The sequence below is a fragment of the Tursiops truncatus genome, chromosome 16 (assembly GCF_011762595.2).
Source record: "Tursiops truncatus isolate mTurTru1 chromosome 16, mTurTru1.mat.Y, whole genome shotgun sequence".
NCBI classification, from domain to species: Eukaryota; Metazoa; Chordata; class Mammalia; order Artiodactyla; family Delphinidae; genus Tursiops; species Tursiops truncatus.
In genome coordinates this window covers 42,351,719-42,363,934 of record NC_047049.1, presented here as the reverse complement: position 1 = coordinate 42,363,934, position 12,216 = coordinate 42,351,719, and the positions used below count along the sequence as shown (strand labels likewise).

Genomic DNA, 12,216 nt, shown 5'->3' with positions numbered 1-12,216 from the left:
TCTAACAAATATTTACTCATCTTTCAAGAAACAGTTTTAGCATCACCCATATTTTGGCAATAAAAATATTTCTTACAATTATTTGAACAAAGAGCCAGTGATAGTTAATTTTATGTGTTAACTTGGAGGGTGTTTTTGGATGATAAACATTTAAATCGGTGATTTTTGAGTAAGCAGATCACCCTCCATAATTTGGGTGGGCCTCATCTAATCAGTAGAATGACTGAATAGAACAAAAAGACCGGCCTGCTAGACTGCCTTTGACTTGATCCTGAACATGGCAATCCTGGGTCTTCACCCACTGGCCTTCAGACTAGAACTGCACCATCGATTCTCCTGAGTCTTCAGCTTCTCAGCCCATCCTGCAGATTTTGTACTTCCCTGCCTCCATAATTATGGACATGGAGACACTCTAACAAAAGAATACTAATCATGCTCTTTGTAAACATGGGCAAAATAAATGGGATGGACTGAGACATCATCTCTCTTTTATATTATTATCAGTAGTATTAGTATAGTACTATATTGGAACTTATTATTATGTTAGGGCAATTTTTATGTCAATTTTTTATTTTTTTCATCATTTTTTCTTCCTATTTCTGTAACATTTTCAAATAACTATGAGTCTGTGTTAATTTAAATTTGCAATTAAATAAACCTTGTATAATGCTAACTCTGACATTTATTACTATAGGAATTACTTCCCATATATGACAGGATATGATAGGATATATATACACATACACACACGAATGGATACATTTATAACCCACAAAATAGGGGTCAACTATTCAATATGGATTTATTAACATTCTTAGTATGAACCTGACACTTTATGAGGTTCTACTGGTTAGAATTTCAGTTGGTTGTGAGTAGCAAAGATTTGAAAAGTAGCACCTTAGCCAAAATGACATTAATTCTTCTATAAAAGAAAAGGAACTAAAAATTTGATAGTCCAGAGTGAGTATTGTCAGGATAGCAGGCTTATTTTCTTTGTTCCCTGGAAGAGTCTCCACATAATCCAGGATGGCTATTAGAGCTTTAGCCATCACATCAACATTCTAAGCAATAGGTAAAAGGGATGGCTCCTCTCTCCTTTTAAGGAAGCTTTATGGGACAATAAAAAAATTTCTATTTACACCTCAACAGCCAACCACTGCAAGAGATGCTATGAAATATATCCTTTTATTGTGGCGGCAATGTCTCCAGTATTTTGTTTAGTTAAGTAAAAAGGAGAGAGATGATACCAAGAGGAATCCAGTAGTTTCTGCCATACCATTGGGAGAATCCAAAATAAATTCCTTACCATTTTTTTTATTGGAGTATAGCTGCTTTACAATGTTGTGTTAGTTTCTGTGTAGCTGTACAATTAAGTGAATCAGGTATACGTATACATATACCCCCTTCCTCTTGGCCCTCCCTCCCATCCCCAGCCCCCATCCCCCATCCCATCTATCTAGGTCAACACAGAACACCTAGCTGAGCTCCCTGTGCTATGAAGCAGGTTCCCACTATTTTACACATGGTAGTGGATATATGTCAATCCTAAACTCTCAATTCGTCCCACCCTTCCCTTCTCCCACTGTGTCCACATATTATAGAGAAACTCAAATCTGGTTAAGAAGTCAAAACTATAATGTATGAATCTACTTTAAAAGTTAAAGTATAAATCTTGTAATATGGATCATGAGGGATGGAGGACTTCCAGAAATAAAGAGCAGCCTGACATGAAACAGAAACCACAAAATTTAGGCCCTAAGTAAGTATTTGTTGAATGACTGATTAGCAATCCAAGGGATATTCTCAATATCAGTGCTGAAAGTAAGTCCAGCTCAATGTGATACAAATCTGTGAAAAACCATAGATCAGCAATTCACCTTAATGCACTGAATCATCTTTAGTATGAGAATTCTGGCTCTCAGAACTACCAGAGTCCTTAAAAGAACATCTAGTGAAATCCCTTACCTTTAGTAAAGAATTATGATTCTCATTTTAGAGGTAAGAGCCAGAGATACCAAGTGACTCAGATATGGGAACACAGCTCAAGTCATCACTTGAGATCCAGAATACCTAGTTGTTTTTTCCATTTTACTGCTTATTCAGTGAGCTATATTTTCCATTTCATTGTTTATTCAGCTGTGTTAACCCTATTTGGGAACTTTGTGGAATAGTTACATACTAAATAGACACTTATGAAAGTTGTACTAATCATATCATTTTTGAAGTGTGTGTGCTATCCTTTCTAAGAGGGAATAATGATCAGCTATTAATTAGTAAGAAACTTCCTAATGAACAAAATCCTTCCTTTTCCCATATACAATATAATTTCTATTTGACAAAGCTTATAGCATCTCTAGAGACAAGTCCAACAGCCCAACATGTGGGAAAATAAATACACCTCATTAATCTTCATTATAGATCTGTGAGAGAGGTTACTATTGGCATAAATTGCATGTAGGGTGAAAACTTGAAAAAAATTAGAGGTGAAGTAAGGACTCAAAAGCCTTTTTCTCTTTGTCTCTGTTCTTCCTTTCAGGAAGAGTAAGAGACAAAACTATGGAGAGCAAAAGAAAAGATAAACAAAATTACATCATGCACAGTGTTCATATTTTTGAAAATGTCCAAAGTTTACTTATGACCTACCCAGCATAGTTAACTCATTATCCATGTTTCTTTGTGTTGATGGCTTTATTTTTTACAGATGACTGGTAATTACAGTGTTAATTAAAGGACCAATCACTAGTTTTTCTTGAGCTTTTCACTGATATAATGGGAATAATTTATTTTGAGCACAAATAATAAAATTGCTTTAGCACAAAGGTGAAAATTAGGAGCACTATAAATTTTACTGGATGTTGCTTTGCCAGTGGACAAACTTTTCAGCAGACAATTTTGTACTGTCCTGTTCAAGTTCTATAGCAATTCCACTGAAGTTTCAGGATGTGTTTCTCATTGCACTCACTAGGTACCATCATGAAATTTTAAAGAGGAAACACTATCAGAATAGACAGTAGATGAAGAGGAATAACATTATCAGTTGTTAGAGTCTAAAGTTCTTTAAAGGTCATTGAGCCTGTTTCCTTCCCTTCATACTTGAAGGCATTTCAGCCTGTGGAGGTGCAGCTCATTCAAAATCATGTAGCTGGGTAAAGGTGGATCCAAGCCTAGATACCAGTCTCTTAATTATGTATCCAGTTCTCTTTCTTGTTAAGGAAAAAATCTATTTAATTTTAAAAACACTAAGAAGATCACCAAAAATATCAGTAGAAGGACTACCCCCCTACTTTTCATTCCTTACAAGAAAAGTTTGATTTGTCCAGAAGCAGATGACCTTCTTCACCTGTTATTTGAATTCCAATATAATTTACCCTTGTTTTTTCTTCACTCTTCTTATATTTTCATTGTGTTTCTATTAACCTAGGAACCTACAATTATGGTAGGTCAGAATGTGACTCACTCTCAAAAATCATACAAGACAGATATGGCAGAAACATAATTTCATTAGTGGAAAGTGAAGAAGTACATACTGAAGTTCAGCTTGAAAATTGTTCAAGAGAGAGAAATGCCCACATTCACTCCTCATCCTATTTGTTCATTAATTTTGGGATAATTACATTCATTTTGCACACCCAGATATATTTTCATGAGAAACATAGTAAAGTTTCATAAGTATTAAATGCACCATTAAATATATTTTTAAATTTAAATTATAATATGTTCTGATTTGTTTTTTCTATTTAAATAAATCCCTTTCATGTAGAAATATACATCCAATTGCCCTTCCTTCTTCCCTATTGAGGAACTGAATGTGTGTGTATTTAATAAAAAGAAGTACTGATTAAGTAGAGGAAAATTTTAAATTCAAGTTAAAATTCAGTCTTGAAACACAAACTATTCTTTGTCTATATTATTGTTCACTTTTAATGTCCTTCCACGATCCATTTCTCTTGACAAGGCAGTAACATAAAAGCATTCCAATTATCTATAATAGAAAATGCAATTTCATTCCCAAAGAACAAATAAAGCATGATACTAAAAGGTGGCAGGAATAAAACTGACCCAATCAATTATTAAATAGTTAAAGAAATGTGGCCTTCAGAGCTATGGTTAGATAATTGTAGATGGTTCAAAGTTATGGAATCACATTCTGTTTCAGTATATGTATTGGTCAACTCGGACTGCCATAATAAAGCACCACAGACTTGGGTGGCTAAAACAACAGAAATTTATTTCTCATAGTTCTGGAACCTGGAAATCTAAGATTAAGGTATGAGCAAGATTGTTTTTTGTGATGCCTCTGGGCTTGCCTCCAGAAAGTGACCTTCTTGCTATGTCCTCACATGGCCTTTTCTCTGTATGTGACACTCCTCGTGTCTCTTCCTCTTCTTATAAGGAGAGCAGTCCTATTGGATCAGGGCCAACCTTTATGACCTCATTTAACCTTAATTACCTACTTAAAGGCCATATCTCCAAATAGTCATATGGGGGTTAAGGCTTAACGTATAAATCTGGGGGAGACACAATGGAGTCCATAACAGTATGAACTTCAAAAACCATTATAAAGTATTGTATACTATGGATCAATAGCAGTGATTACAATTTGCATTTGGATCCAGTAACCCTGGACTATCCATATGCCATGTTATTTTTATTGTCCATCCTCCCATCTATTTTAATGGCTATATCTCTGTCCAGGATTGCCATGGCATTCTGGGTATATGAATAGTATAATGTGAAGCAATCTGAACTGTTCTTTTTAAAATATTTTTAAATATTTATTTATTTATTTATTTTTATGGCTGTGTCGGGTCTTAGTTGTGGCACAAGGGATCGTCCTTGAGGCATGTGGGATCTTTCGTTGCAGTGCACAGGCTTCTCTCTAATTATGGTGTGCAGGCTCCAGAGCACGTGGGCTCTGTAGTTTGCAGCACGTGGACTCTCTAGTTGAGGTGCAGGAGCTCAGTAGTTGTGGTGCGCGGCATCAGTTGCCCCACGGCATGTGGGATCTTAGTTCCCCGACAAGGAATAGAACCCGTGTCCCCTGCATTGGAAGGTGGATTCTTTACCACTGGACCACCAGGGAAGTCCCCTGAACTGTTCTTATTGTCTAATCGATATGCAGATAATAACATTAGTATCTACAATTAAGAACTCACTACATGCCAAGCAACCTGCTAATTTATTTATATTTGTTATCTTATTTAATCCTCCTAACAAGTCCATTAATTCTATGAAGTATTATTATTATTATTTTCAGTAATTTACATAAGAAAACATAATAGAGAAGTTAAATCCTTTGTCAAAAGTACCACCTCTGCCTCCCTAAGGCCTATGCACCTGTTAGAGTCTGCCCAAACCCTAATTCTTTGCTTAAGCCCTCAACCCCTATTTAACTGATAAAGACCCAAAATGTAAAGCTCAGTTTCTTTAGGATTTTGTTGTTAAAGCCATCATAAGTTAAGTCAAGCATTGCAGTTTAAATTCTCTTGCCCAGACGCAGCAATTAAAAGTCGAATACGCATGGTGTGACATATTCCTCTACAAGCATTAATAGTTCTCTCCCCATCCACTAAAATTTAAAAGCCAAGCCACAGGCCCTGGACAAATGGACTCCTCAAGTACTACATGTGTTCTTCTTCCCCAAATGTGATTTTTATCCCCTAAAACTACAGATCTCCCCTATTTTGCAGGTTTAGGGCCTAGAACCATAAACCAGATGGCATGGAGGTCACTCCATGAGCAAGTTCATTCTTACTGGGAGGAAGTGAGAGGGAGAGGCAGGGCCAAACCTTCTCTGTTTTTCCTTCCAAATTCACCAATCAATTGATACTCCTACCTCCCCTAGAGTGAAGTATGTGAGAAGCAGAAAGAAACCAGTAGTGCTCACATCAAGGCATTTACTCTTCAAAATCCTGCCTCAATAGTAATTATAATTTACAGACTAATTTATATAACTGCTGAAATTTGATTTAACCAGAATTATGAAGAAATTCCATTAGAGAGATGCAGAAGCGGATATGCCATTGTGTGTGTGTGTGTGCATGCAATTTCAGGTCAGGTCATAACAAGAGAATTGCATCCTCATCTGCCATAAATGGATATAGGATGATATTGAAAATAGAAAACTCAATTTTAAGCATATTTTATATATATGAAAGGAAACAGAAGAAATAGCTGAAGAGTTCAAAGTAGTTGCTTCAAAGTAGCATAACTCAGGGGTGGGGCAAAGTAGTTGCTAGGAAAATATCTTTTTTATTTTTTAAGATTTGTAGTATTATTTGACCCAAATATATATATATATAGCTTTGATATAAATTTTAAATACCATGGAATAATAACAAAAGAAATATCCAATCTTTGTCTGTTATTCTAATGCCTAATTTAGCCAAGAAAACAAAAGAAAAGGGAAGAAGGAAGGAAATAAAGTAATTCAAAAACAACTAGTTCTGGTAGCAGGTAGAAACTTATGGTCAAGATTAAGACAATGACATTGCATCTCTGTAGGTGCTTTTTTATAAGGAAAAAACAGAAAATGTTGCAGCATATTTTCAAAATGCATTTTTAGAGATCCATGCCAGCTCTCAAGTTCTCTAGAGTTGCACTGTCCAATATGGTAACCATTAGCTACATGTAGCTATTTAAAATTAAATTTAAAATAATAAAATGTAAATAAAATTTTAAATTCTATCCCTCACATTAGCCACATTTCATATGCTCCAAAGCCACATATGGCTTATGGCAATCTTTTTAGATAGCAGAAATAAACATTTCCATTATTGCATAAATTTCTATTCGGAAGCACTGCTCTAGGCCTTGCTGTTTATACGCTGAATTTGCACAAGACTATACCCTGAAACCCACTATCCTGAAGAGAAATAAACAAACCTGCCAAGGTATCAATGTCTTTATAAAACCAAATATTTTTAATGTCATTTAGAAACAAGTCTGATATTCTAGCCCTGAACTGGGACTACTTCATTCAGATTCTACAGGCATTTGTTAAGCACTAATTGTGTGCCAGGCAGTGTGCTGGATACCAAGAAAACAATGTTACTCAAGATGCTCAAAATCCAGACGTAACATCAGCAAAATGATGGAATAGGAAGCCCCAGACCTCAGTGCACTACAGAAACATCAACATACAGCCCCAAAAGCTTCTATGAGAACTCCAGATATCAGTTAGGAAGATGCAACACCCAGGCAAGCTCAAATCCAAGAACAGCCTCAATGAAACAGGTAAGAAAATTCCAACCATGCTCCCAAAGCAAGCACAGTTTGCAATTGGGAGGAAAAGTCCAATTGCGGCTTCTCCTTTGGGAAGGAAAGAGAAAGGGAGAATGTACATTCAAAGCTCTAGATTGTGGGGGGACTACTTTCTGTCTCACCTGACTCAGGGCACTGACAGGGAACTGGCATACCTTGAGTGTCGGGGGGCTGCAGAGAACAAAAGAGAATTCAGCAGATTGTGGCAGCACTAGAGAAGTGGTAAAACTGCAGACAAACAGCCACCATTCACCATGATCAGGAGTAAGCACCCACTTTGTGTCTTCCCCCTAGAGAGGGAAAAAAAAAGAGTAGAGCATAAGTCCAATGTTCTCGCTTTTGCGGGTGCAGTCTGAGCTTGGTTTCTGTCTGCAGTCTGGTTTCTGTCTGCAGTCTGGTTTCTGTCTCATCTGATGTGGAGCGCTGACAGAACAGTTATACTTTGGACACTTGGTGGGTGCACAGAGCTTGGTGGCTTCAGGCAGAGCCAGAGAAAAGCAGCAATCCTTTCTAATTGGGAAATCACATACACAAGCCAGAGAAGGTACATGCTCAGAAAAAGTTGGAAAGACCCCCAAAAATCTGTAGCTGGGGTGATGGGTAAAAGTCTTTCCTTGAATGAAGCCAGTCTGTAAGACTGGAAGAGGTGTCTATGTTTTTCAACTGTGTGAATCCCAACACAAAGTTACAAGGCACATGAAGAAACAGGGAAATATGGCCCAATCAAAGGAATAAAATACATCTCCAGAAACTGACTCTAAAGAAAGTAGCACAGTATTGTTAACTATGTTCACATTGTTGTAAAGCAGATCTCTAGAACTTATTCACCTTCATTAAATGAATCTTTATACCCATTGATCAACTCCCAATTTCCTCCTCTCCCCAGCCCCGGGCAGCCAACATCCTACTTTTTGTTTCTAAGAGATTGATCACTTTATTGATTTCATATAAGGTATCTAAAGTTAGATTTCAGGTTATATGTTTTTTACCACAATAAAAAAAAAGGAATTTAAAAAAAAAGATGCTCAGGATCCATCTGGGCTTTGAATAATTAAATAAGGCTATACACTACTGTTCAAAACAATGTGATAAGAGCTATCATAGGACAGTATAGAGTGATAAGGGAGAATAGAAGAGAAGCACTTAGCTAACGTCTAAGGCTGTCAGGATCATCAGGAAAGGCCTTCCAGAAGAACTAGTATCAAAGCTAGGGATGAAAAACTAGTGGCACTTTCCACACAAACATGCAAGTTTAGAAGATGAGGTAGTATTTATTTCAGTCAAAAGGAAGAGGATGTAAGAAAGGTTAAGGGCAACAGAAAGCATGTTTTAATTTGTAGTGGGGAAGTATGGGGTAGAGGGAATGGTGAAGTGATAAGGAGAGAATGAAGAGAAAAATCTTAGTAAGAAGTTGTAATCAGGGACTGTATCACGTAGTGACTAGTAAAATATTTAAAGAGTATGGTCTCCCAAGCATTCATCTAATAGTCTGTAATTTTCATATTTGTTTTAGTCACACCCTGAACAATACTCTCCACATCATATACAGTATGTTGAATGTATTAAATATTCAATAAGTATGCACCGAAAGACAATAACGTAATGTAAATATATGCTTGGATTTGCATTTTAGAAAGTTCTACTTACATTTGGAAAAAGGAATTGTAACAAGCTATCATAATATTAATTCTGAACAGTCTTTGTACTTGCATCTGAAAACAACAACCATAATGCCATATATATTATGAAGCATACTATATACCTGTTAAGGCTAATGTATATATCTATAACTATAGCTAAATGTCTGCATGCATGTGTGCGTATAAAATATGTTTATGATGTTAGCATAATAGTATTTTAATGATGCATTTATATATTTCTCCTCTGTTGACAGTTTTATTCTCACTTCCAAAATTTGTATAACACTCTTATATATAAGACTATTAGAGAGTTGGGGCCAAGAGAGTAAACATATGCACCCTCAGCACATTCTTAGTTACTTCTTGCATAAAAAGTTTAGGTCCTAATGGTATATCAAGAAGGCAGTTATCAGTTAAATGAAATATCTATTAGCCTGGGAACAGAAGTTCCAACAAAGGCACAGACTGCATTAACAGTTGGATGGGCATTATCCATGATACGCTTGTCCTTGGTGTTCAAAGATAATAGCTAGTGGATGGTTTTCTCTCAATATGTGAACATATATGGAAAACCACAAGTGTGTGACCAGCTGCTCACAGGTGAAAGCTCTATTGAGCCCTTCATTTTTGGCAGCTCAACCCCTTTGACTCATGCCCTACATATGCCATGGATTGGGAAAATGTACAGAATCCGCTATTGTTTTACACCAATTCAATCGACTTGTTGCTGTTTCCCACTACTGCACAGCTGTATCGAAGGGTTTGCATGCTGCCTCAGGGGTCACAACTATAAGATCTATAGCAGATGATTTTTAGGTACAGCGTCAATTGTGACTTTCAGAAAAGCTGTTTGAGAGCCACAGCATACATGACTGGAAGGGATGACAAATTTTAAGTAAAGCCTTTAATTTTATAAATAAGAAAACATAAGTTTATAGAATTTAAATTGATAGGTAATAATGCTACATTGGTTAGTTACACAATTGAGGCTGGTGCTCTTTCCAATATATAATGTTGTTATTAAAGTAGTCCATTGACAAAAGCATTCTTCCTTTCCTTTCCTTTTCTTTTTTCTTCCTTTATTCTGTCTTTCCTTTTTTACTTCGCCCTTCCTTTCTTCCTTCTTTCCTTCCAACCCTCCTTCCTTCCTTCTCTCCTTTTATTTAGGCAACCACTCATTTGCTAATTCACTTATTCACTTTTTTTTTTTTTTTGCCAAGCACCTAGTGTGTTCTAAGATCAATGCTAATTGCTAAAGCATAAAAAATATAAGCTATAACCACAGCTATAAAAATACTAGCTAAGGCTTCAGGAATAAGAGAGTATAGACTCACTTTTCCCTGTTCCTTCTAAGTATAATTATATACCCTGGAAATTATTTCATAGACAACAGTAAGAGAAATCTGAAATCTGAAAAAAGAATGTGTACTGGCTAGAGAGTGCAGGATTTGAAGAATAACAACATGGCAAGTTACCTGGGTTTTCTTTTCATCTCCCATATACCTTGGACTGGGCAATGGAGAGGACTGCCACAAGAAATGACCAACAGGCATAAAAGAAAAAAGGCAAAAAGAGAGGAAGAAAGAAAGATCGATAGCAAGACAGAATAAGAAAGAGAGAGGGAGGAAGAAAGAAAAAACAGACCTGCTCTTTCTCACCAAAGGACTGGGAAAGTAGAAACCTAACAGAGATCTGATGGGGAACCCCAAGCACTTCTCCACAAAGAGGGCCTCTGTTGATGATCCAATTCACCAACAGCAATGGCAACAGCAAAGCCTCAGCCACCCCAGCCCCTGCTCCATACCTTAGGTCAGGTGAGTACTGTGATCTCCCAGCAGCAGCAGAAACAAACTTCTAGCTCTCTTATCACCCAATCCAGAACCAGGGCCCAGAGAGTGGTCCCATCCTCTCATATCTACTGCAATAGCAAAGCCCTGTGACTTCCTGGCTTCTACCCAGTGGTATAAGGGGACTAGGCCCAGTGGATTCTTGCCTCATCCAGAATACTTCTCAGTGCCCCCACAGATGGCTCCAATAGGGCTTAAGCAGGAGTCCCAGCAGCACCAGAAAACAAAGAAGACAAAAATAACATTGCAAGGGCTCAGAAACTAAACATTCATAGGAATTAAAGTCAGAGAAGTAGACTATAACTTACACACTAAACTTAAACAGAAAAACTACCTGCTAAAATAGAATACTTAGGAAAAAGAGTCCCCCAACAAAATAAATGTCCAGGATACAATTGAAAAAACCATTCATTATACCAAGAAACTGGAGAACCAGAATTTAATGAGAAAAGATAATCAAGGAATGCCAATATGGAGATTAATCTTATACTGAAATTATCTGACAAGATTTTAAAAGCAACTGCCTTAAAAATCCTTTAAATCAATTACAAATTCTCACAAAACACATGAAAAAAGAAAATTTCAGCACAGAAATAGAAATTTCAGCACAGAAATAGAAATTTTAGAATTGAAAACTACAATAACTGAATGTTTTTTAAAAGAACTCACTAGTTGTACTCAATAGAGTGTCAATGAAAAGGAAGAATCACTGAACTTGAAGACAGACCAACAGAACAGAAGTTTCAGTAGAAAAATTTAAAAGAGCAAAAATTCATATTATCAGAATACAGAAGAAGAGAAAGAATGTGGTACTGGAAAAGGATTTGAAGAAACAATGGCTGAACACTTGCCAAACTTGGCAAAAGAAACAAATCTACACACTCAAACATGTGAGAACCTCAAACAACCCCAAAGAAATCCACACCAAGACATAACAAAATTACAATTCTAAATATTAAATAAAAAGAAAAAAATCTTAAAAATAGCCAGAGGAAAAGAATGTATTACGCATAAAGGAACAGCAATTTAAATTACAATGGATTTCCTATCTGAAACCATGCAGGCCAGAAGGAAGTGGCACAACATTTTTTTTAGGTGGTGAAAGAACTGTCAATTCTAAAAAGAAACCAGAAATTCTATATCCAGTGATGAAACTATCCACCAGGAATAGAGGAAATAAAGACATTCTCAGTCAAAGGAACACTAAAATAATTTGTGCTAGCAAATCTACCCTTAAATAATGACTAAAGAAAGCTCTCTCAACACAAAGAAAGTGATAACAGAAGACAAGGATCTTTAGAAAGGAAAGAAGAACAATGAACTGGATAGTAAATATAATAGACTATTCTTCATCACATGAGCTTCGTTTAGCAAATATTTTGATTAAAATAAAAGTTATAACTATCTGATGTGGTGCTAAATGTATTAGAAAATTATATTTTTAAAATGGAAAGGGTAAAGGGACC

General features: G+C 36.2%; 1 long non-coding RNA gene across 1 annotated transcript in view; it reads right to left on the bottom strand.

Annotated features, from left to right (window-relative positions):
• LOC109550123 (uncharacterized) overlaps positions 1-12,216 on the bottom strand; it is a 592,312-nt gene that overhangs the window by 569,455 nt on the left and 10,641 nt on the right. The window contains exon 2 of the long non-coding RNA XR_012326525.1: positions 7,419-7,553. This is a non-coding gene — a long non-coding RNA (uncharacterized lncRNA). The remainder of the gene's footprint in view (positions 1-7,418; positions 7,554-12,216) is intronic.